The following is an 8,245-nucleotide window of genomic DNA, read 5'->3' as shown; positions in this document are numbered from 1 at the left end:
TGGTGGCCACTGTTGGTGGATCAGTCACCTCCTCACCCCCATTGTCAGTCAACGAAACCACCACCGGGGGCTTGGAGTCCCGATGCGCCAAGTAGGCCAGCAACTTTCCCGCCCTCTCTCCTTGTTCAAACACCCGTTGCTTAACAAAAAACAACTTTTGCTTAGCCTGTTCAATGTGGAGGTGATCTACTAGCCTTGTGTGGTGACGTAATACCTGGGCCTTAGCAGGTGTGGGGTCAGTAGTGAAGTCAGTGGTCACCGAGTCCAGCTCCCGTAGGGCATTAGATAGCAAAGTCTTGGAGGTACGCTTCAACCGGTTAATCCGGTGTGTTAAATTGGAGCGTACGTGCAGTTTAAAAGCCTCCCAGGTACAGTCAACCGGAGCCGTCCCCTGATTAGTAGTAAAGAAAAACCCCCATTCGTCCCCTAAGTCTTCGCTGGCCAGGTACAACATGGCGTACTTGAGGTGAGGTGCCCTAAGGCGCCTCTTGACTTCCACGAATCGGGAACAACGTTTTTGAACTTCTGCGGAGAAGTCAGGAAACACTGAGATATGTCCGTTTTGAAACGGGATGTTCCCTATTTCACGAGTAAGGCGAAGGATGGCATCCCTATCCCGGCAATTTAACAGCTTAGCAATGCACGTGCGAGGAGGTGCCCCCTCCGGCAGCGGGCGGGCAGGCATTCTGTGGGCCCTTTCAATAATAAATGAGGTAGAGAACGCTTCCCTACCGTAGGCCTTAATCAGGAGAGATTCCAAAAATGTCACCGGGTCAGCCCCCTCGGAGCCCTCCGGCAGGCCGATAAAGCAGAGGTTAGATCTGCGGGCCCTATTCTCAAGGTCGTCCTGTTTCTGGGCCAGCTGCTGGAGCTGCCTTTGCACATCCTCTTGGGCATGCTGCAGAGGGAACAGGACATTTTCGGCCTGACTGATCCGGTTTTCAGTTTCCTTCACTCTGTCACGCAGTTTAGCCATGTCCTGTCGGATAAGTGAGACATCCACCCTAACCTCCTCAAGTTTAGTTGTCAGTGTGGTCTGGCAGGTAGAAATTGCCTCAAGCACCTTCGCCGTGTCTGAGGTAGCAGGTTCTGCAGCCGGAGTGGACTGTCCGCCATGTTGGCCCTCATGGTCCCGCCGGAACTGTTCAAGAGATGCCGCCGCTGCAGACTGCTTCTTCGTCGGAGACATCGTCCCAATGTATACACAAGAAGGTAGCGGGTATTACACCGGTAAAATCGTAGGTAAAACAGTTAGTGGGCACCCAGGATCACTACAGGAGATCGCGGTAGGAGCGGAGCTCAGGTCACAAGCGTCCTACTCCATTGCTGTCCAGGCCACGCCCCGTGCCATAGGCTTCTTTTTATGTTGTTGGCTTTGAACTGTTTTTTTCGCTTGTTTCTCAAGGCGACCATCTTGGCGTTTGTCAAGAGGGTTGGGCGTGTCTTGAAGAGAATGCTTACGGCCACATCACCCTGAAAGCACCCGATCTCGTCTGATTTCAGAGGCTTAGCAGCGTCAGGCCTGGTTAGTACCTGGATGGGAGACTGCCTGGGAAGACCAGGTGACATAGAAAGATCTGGCCTGGTTAGTGTCTTGATTGGGAGATCGCCTGGGAATACCGGATGCCGTAGGATTCTTTTTATGTTGTTGGCTTTGACCTGTTTTTTTTCCCTTGTTCCCCAAGGTGACCATCTTGGCATTTGTCAAGAGGGTTAGTATTATTATTATTATTATTCAGGATTTATATAGCGCCAGCAATTTACGCAGCGCTTTACAATATAAAAGGGAGACAATACAGTTACAATACAATTAAATACAAGAGGATTAAGAGGACCCTGCTCAGAAGAGCTTACAATCTAAAAGGGTGGGCAGGTGGTACAGAAGGTTATAATTGTTGGGAATGAGTTTATGGAAGTGGTAGGAGATTAGTTGGAGACATGATAGGCTTCCCTGAATAGATGAGTTTTCAGGGATCGTCTGAAGGTAGCAAGAGTAGGGGATAGCCGGACCGGTGGAGGTAGCGAGTTCCAGAGGATTGGAGAGGCTCTGGAGAAATCCTGGAGACGAGTGTGGGAGGAGGAGACAAGAGAGCTTGAGAGTAGGAGGTCTTGAGAAGAACGGAGAGGACGGTTTGGGTGATATTTGGAGACAAGATTGGTGATGTAGCTCGGGGCAGAGTTGTGAATGGCTTTGTATGTGGTGGTTAGTATTTTGAATTTAATTCGCTGGGTGATTGGGAGCCAGTGTAGGGATTGGAGGAGAGGGTTGGCAGACACTGAGCGGTTGGTAAGGTGGATAAGTCTGGCAGCAGCATTCATGATAGACTGAAGAGGAGATAGCCTATGGAGAGGCAGGCCAATGAGAAGGGAGTTGCAATAGTCAAGGCGAGAGATAACAAGGGAGTGAATGAGGATCTTGGTAGTTTTAATTGTTAAAAAGGGGCAAATTTTAGAGATGTTACGGAGGTGAAATCTACAAACTTTTGACAACGATTGGACTTGGGGCTGAAATGAAAAGTCAGAGTCTAGAGTTACACCTAGTACCCTGGCGTGAGGGGAGGGCCTGATGGTTGCATTGTTGATTTTGATGGAAAAGTCATGGAGGGGGGCATGTGCAGGGGGGATTATTAATAGCTCAGTTTTAGAGAGGTTTAGTTTAAGGAAATGGTGTGACATCCACGCTGATATGTCAGTTAACAGGTTAGTAATGCGAGAGGAGACTGAAGGAGTGAGGTGAGAAGTAGACAGATAGATTTGGGTGTCATCGGCGTATAAGTGGTATTGGAAGCCGTGGGCGGTTATCAGGTGACCAAGGGAGGAGGTATAAATAGAGAAGAGAAGGGGTCCAAGAACAGAGCCTTGGGGGACCCCCACAGAAAGGGGCAATGGAGAGGAGGATACAGAGTTGTAGGTGACACTGAAGGAGCGCTGTGATAGATAGGCAGAGAACCAGGAAAGCGCAGAATCTCGGAGGCCAAGGGAATGTAGTTGAGAGGCCAAGGGTTGAGAGTGCACAAAGAAATTGCCTACGGGCACAACACCCTGAAAGCGCCCAATCTCGTTTGGTCTGAGAGGCTAAGCAGGGTTGGGCCTGGTTTGTACCTGGATGGGAGACCGCCTGGGTTTTCCAAATGCCGCAGGCTTCTTTTTATGTTGTTGGCGTTGACTTGTTTTTTTTGTTTGTTTCCCAAGGTGACCATCTTGGCGTTTGTCAAGAGGGTTGAGCGTGCATTTGATCTCAGAGGCTAAGCAGGGTTGGGAATTCTCGATGCCATAGGCTTTAGTTTTAAGTTGTTGGCATTGACTTATTTTTTTTATTTTTATTATTCTTTTATTAAGTAGAACAACATAAATATAACAGTCAACCATACAGCATGACCCAGGGTCACAATTACATGGTAACAAAAAATAGGCAGCCAAATAACTCTGGGTTCTAAGAGGGGAGTCCTACAGTTTCATGCAGAAAAGAGAGAAACCCCACCTCCGACATGTAGTACAGTATAACTAGTGCAGCTCCGTTCGGACAAATGTAATCATGGAGAACAACTGGGACCACAGCGAGCCAGCTTATCATGACCTACGTGAACCAGAGTAAAATATGAGCCGGTCATGTCCAGAACCCTGGGGTTCTTCTGGGTCCCGAAGGCTAGTAAGGAGACAAGGCATAGTCAAAAGGGAGGACGGGGGAAGAAGAGAGTGCAAAGACAGAGAGAGAGGAGGTGGGGGGATGGCGGCGGTGAAAAAAAGAAAAATAAAGACAAAAAGGGAGGGGGGGAAAGCCACCCAGGGCAGACATGGCCTACGTAGGTAAACGTTAGATGTTCAGTCATTTTCTGGGACAGAGGCACTGCTCACCTCCCGAATGTAGTCTCGAGTACCAGTAAAATACCTCCAGGGCCTCCATGTAACACTAAATGCCTCTTCAGTATTGTGAAGGGTGGCGGTCAATTCTTCCATCCGGAGAATATGATTGACTTTGGAATACCACAGCACCTTGGATGGGGGCTGAGGCTGCCTCCACAGTGCGGGAATGCAGGCCCGGGCGGCATTCAGGAGTTGCATCATGAGGGTTTTTTTGTATTTTCGAACAGGCTGTTCGGTCAAGTGTAGAAGGCACGCTGCTGGGAACCCAAAAGTTCCTCAAGGCCGGGCATGCCCAGAAAAGGTGTCCCATGGTCCCCGTATCCGAATTTCACCTCCAACAAACATCCGGGATCGATCTATCCATTTTATTCAGAAGGTATGGGACTCTATACCAGCGTGAGACTATCTTGTATCCTGATTCTTGATATTGGTCTGCTTTATGTACTAAGGTCAGGATCTTCCCTATCTGTTGTGGGGTAAATGTGATGCCTAAGTCCCTCTCCTATTTGTGGATAAATGGTGGGGGTCGACTCCTCTTCCTGACTACTCAATAGGTTGTACAGGAGGGAGAGGGTGTGCCGCCCAGGTTCCCTTTTGTGACAGATGGATTCATAGGGTGTCAGGTCTCTAGGAGTGTAGGGGGCCCTTTGTATGGCCAGAAGAAAGTGACGAAGTTGATAAGCACTAAACAAGTCAAGCGGAGGTTCAGAAAGCTCGGCGACAGTTTGCGTGGTCGGGAGCCCTCCTGAGGGCCACACCTCTCCCAGACTCTGTTTCCCCACCACTGTCAACTGTCGCAGTTTCTTGTTGGTAAATCCCGGTGGGAAGTCTGGATTACCTATAACCGGAGTCATTGGTGATGGCAGGGGAGCAATGTGTGTGCAGCGGAACAACCTCTGCACAACAGCCAATGTAGCTCTCACTACGGGGTGACCTCTGAGGTCTTTTGGTAGGGAGGACAGGAGCCACGGGGAGGTCAATAGGGGAATGGATCCATCCTCAATCTCCATCTCCACCCACTGCTTGTGTGGGCCATTACAATGCCAATCAACGACTCTCGCTAGCAGAGTCACTCTGTAGTATTGTATGAGATCTGGGAGACCCAGACCCCCCTTGTCCTTTGGTCTGGCAAGCAATTGCAAACGGGATCTGGGCGGTTTGCGCGCCCAAATAAAGTCCCGGAGCAGCACCTGCAGTTGTCTGAAAAAAATTGGGGGTAACCGGATCGGTAATGTCTGGAACATGTATAAGATCCGAGGGAGGGCCGTCATTTTGAATGCATTACAGCGCCCGAACCAGGTCAGTGTTAAAACATGCCAGTTTCCCAAATCAGATTTCAGTCTATCCAGGAGAGGGACAAAATTAAGCGGGTACAATTGCGCTAAATCCGCTGCGATGTCAACGCCCAGGTAACGTATAGATTTTTCAGCCCAGTAGAATGGAAAAGCGGAGCGGAGCCTCTTGGCCTCACCATCGGGGACCAATATATTCAATACAGCCGACTTGGCGCAATTGTTTTTATAGTTTGATAGGCTGCCGTGTCGCTGTAGAGACGCAAGTATTTTGGGAAGCAAAATGTGTGGATTGGAGACGGAAAAAATTAGATCGTCAGCGTACGCCGCAATTTTGTGGTGTGCCGAGGGTTTGGATATGCCAGTAATATTCGGGTCATTCCCAACGTGACACATAAGTGGTTCCAGTGTCAGAATTAAAATTAGGGGAGACAGAGGGCACCCATGCCTCGTCCCATTAGTGATGGGAAAAGAGTCCGAGCACCACTCGGTCACCCGTACCGCTGCCGACGGCGTGGAGTAAAGCGACATTACCCAGCTCATCATGTTGGGGCCAAGACCTATATGTTCCAGGGTGGCCTGCATAAAGTGCCAGGCCACCCTGTCAAAGGCCTTCTCCGCTTCCGTTGACAACATAAGCAAGGGCCTTCCCTGTACATGCGCCGCATGGATTAAATTGAGGACTCGGGCCGTATTGTCTCTAGCTTCCGACTTATTTTTATTTTTTTGCTTGTTTCCCAAGGTGACCATCTTGGCGTTTGTCAAGAGGGTTGAAAGTGCCTGAAGAGATTGCCTACGGGCACATCACCCTGAAAGCACCCGATCTCGTTTGATGTTGGAGGCTAAGAAGAGTCGGGCCTTGTTAGTACCTGGATGGGAGACTGCCTGGGAATACCAGGTGTCGTAGACTTCTTTTTATGTTGTTGGCGTTGACCTTTTTTTTTTCCCTTATTTCCCAAAGTGACCATCTTGGTGTTTGTCAAGAGGGTTGAGAGTGCCTGAAGAGATTGCCTATGGCCACATCACTCTGAAAGCACCCAATCTCGTCTGATCTTGGAGGCTAAGAAGAGTCGGGCCTGGTTAGTACCTGGATGGAAGACCACCTGGGAATACCAGTTATTGTAGGCTTCTTTTTATGTTGTTGGCGTTGATTCGTTTTTTTTTTTTTTGCTTGTTTCCCAAAGTGACCATCTTGGCATTTGTCAAGAGGGTTGAGAGTGCCCAAAGAGATCGCTTACAGCAGCATCACCCTGAAAGAGCCCTATCTCTTCTCTTCTCTGAGGCTAAGAAGGGTTGGGCCTAGTTAGTACCTGGATGGGAGATGGCGTTGGAATACCAGGTGCCGTATTCTTCTTTTTACGTTGTTGACATTGACCTGTTTTTTTTCACTTGTATCTCAAGGTGACCATCTTGGCATTTGTCAAGAGGGTTGAGAGTGCCCAAAGAGATCACCTACGGCCCCATCACCCTGAAAGCGCCCAATCTCGTCTGATCTCAGATGCTAAACAGTGTCAGGCCTGGTTAGTACCTGGATGGGAGACCGCCTGGTAATACCAGGTGCCATAGGCTTCTTTTTTTTTTTTTTTTTTTTTATTTAGTAGTATGTGACATACAATGCAAAGGCAACTTCACAGAATGTGTGATACAAATAGTTACAAACAAACAATCATATTGCATGGATATCAGAGCCAATGGTAAGAAGTCCGAGGAGAATAGCACGTGTACAGCTTTGCGGTCATATCAAGATGAGATTAAAGCTCCATCTCGTTGGGATCCTCTACCACTTAAAATATTATTGATACTAGCCCTGCTACCCTCGAAGAGTTTAGATATCCATAGATAGGGGAAGAGTATTGTGTAGTAGTCAAATGGGGTCGGAACATACCATTTTCTTTTCCCTTTTTTGAGTTAAGAAGGGAAATAGTAGAACTGAAAGGAGGGAGAAGGGGAAAGAGAAGATTGGGGAAGGAAATGGCAGAAAAGGAAAAGAAGGGGTAAGGGGGTGTCGTGGGTAGAGTGGATAGGATGGGGTCCCCTCCCAGGGAGCAAGAGATGCCCTCGGCTCACCAGCTCATCAGCTGTCCAATGTTTGGAACAGCGATCTCCAATGATCACCATGAGCTTACTCTGTCTCGCGGAGGTATTCTTCCGAAAAGCGAAACTGGGTCCAGTAGAACCATCTGTTCCCATGCTCCTCCGTTTTATCCCTCATTGTGGCAGTCAGGTCTTCCATTCGTTCAATATCATTTACCCTTGCGAACCACTGGGTCACCATTGGAGCAGATTGCTCTTTCCACTGACTTGGGATGCAGGCCCTAGCTGCATTGAGGAGATGTTTAAGTAAGGACTTATGATAACGCTTTCTCGACATAGGAGTTAGATTGAGAAGAACTGCTGCAGGATCATTGGCTAAGGAAATGTCTGTGAACTTGTGGATGAGTCTCAGGACAGGCTGCCAGAATGTTTGTAATTTAGGACATTCCCCGAAAATGTGGAGAATGGTGCCAGCCTGTTGCCCACAGCGACAGCAGCGGTCAGATTGACCGGGGAATATTTTGGCCAACACCACCGGTGTATGATACCAGCGTGTGATCAGCTTATATGATATCTCCTGATATTTACTGCAGAGTGACGACTTATGGGTGAAAAAGAGTATTCTGTCCTTCTGTGGTTTGGAGAATGTAGTTTGTAAGTCCCTTTTCCATTTAGCTAGGAAGGGTGGATCCGTGGAGGATTGTGCGTCTGTCAGGATTTTGTAGGACCTAGAGAGGGAACCACGAATTGGGCCATCATCCAGGCAAAGTTCCTCGAAGGGGTGGAATTGTCTATAGAAGAACAAATGGTTAGGTAGTGATCCGAGGAAATGGATTAGCTGTCTAGCTCTCCAGCTATCCAATGCAACAGGTACTTGCTCTAGCAGTATGGTCCCCATGGGAATCAAGCCCGTGGGTCCAAGAAATAGGGCTGCTCTCAGAAGCCCTTTCGGGCTTGCCTGGTAAAGGCCTGGTCAGACAGGCCCGGAGGGAATCTAGGATGTCCAATAATTGGGGTCATAGGAGAAGGCAAGTTAGTCAGGTGGGAAAGGTGAA

At 48.8% G+C, this 8,245-nt stretch overlaps 3 pseudogenes; all 3 read left to right on the top strand.

Annotated features, from left to right (window-relative positions):
• The first annotated feature begins 5,947 nt into the window (after positions 1-5,947).
• On the top strand, positions 5,948-6,066 carry LOC143952278 (5S ribosomal RNA; annotated as a pseudogene).
• Positions 6,067-6,165: 99 nt separating this feature from the next.
• On the top strand, positions 6,166-6,284 carry LOC143954430 (5S ribosomal RNA; annotated as a pseudogene).
• Positions 6,285-6,606: 322 nt separating this feature from the next.
• Positions 6,607-6,725, top strand: LOC143953405 (5S ribosomal RNA; annotated as a pseudogene).
• The last annotated feature ends 1,520 nt before the right edge of the window (positions 6,726-8,245 follow it).

Source organism: Lithobates pipiens, unplaced genomic scaffold (assembly GCF_037356315.1).
Source record: "Lithobates pipiens isolate NorthernLeopardFrog02 unplaced genomic scaffold, aLitPip1_a1.2 Scaffold_10, whole genome shotgun sequence".
In the NCBI taxonomy this organism is placed as follows: domain Eukaryota; kingdom Metazoa; phylum Chordata; class Amphibia; order Anura; family Ranidae; genus Lithobates; species Lithobates pipiens.
This window is presented reverse-complemented; position numbering and strand designations above follow the sequence as displayed.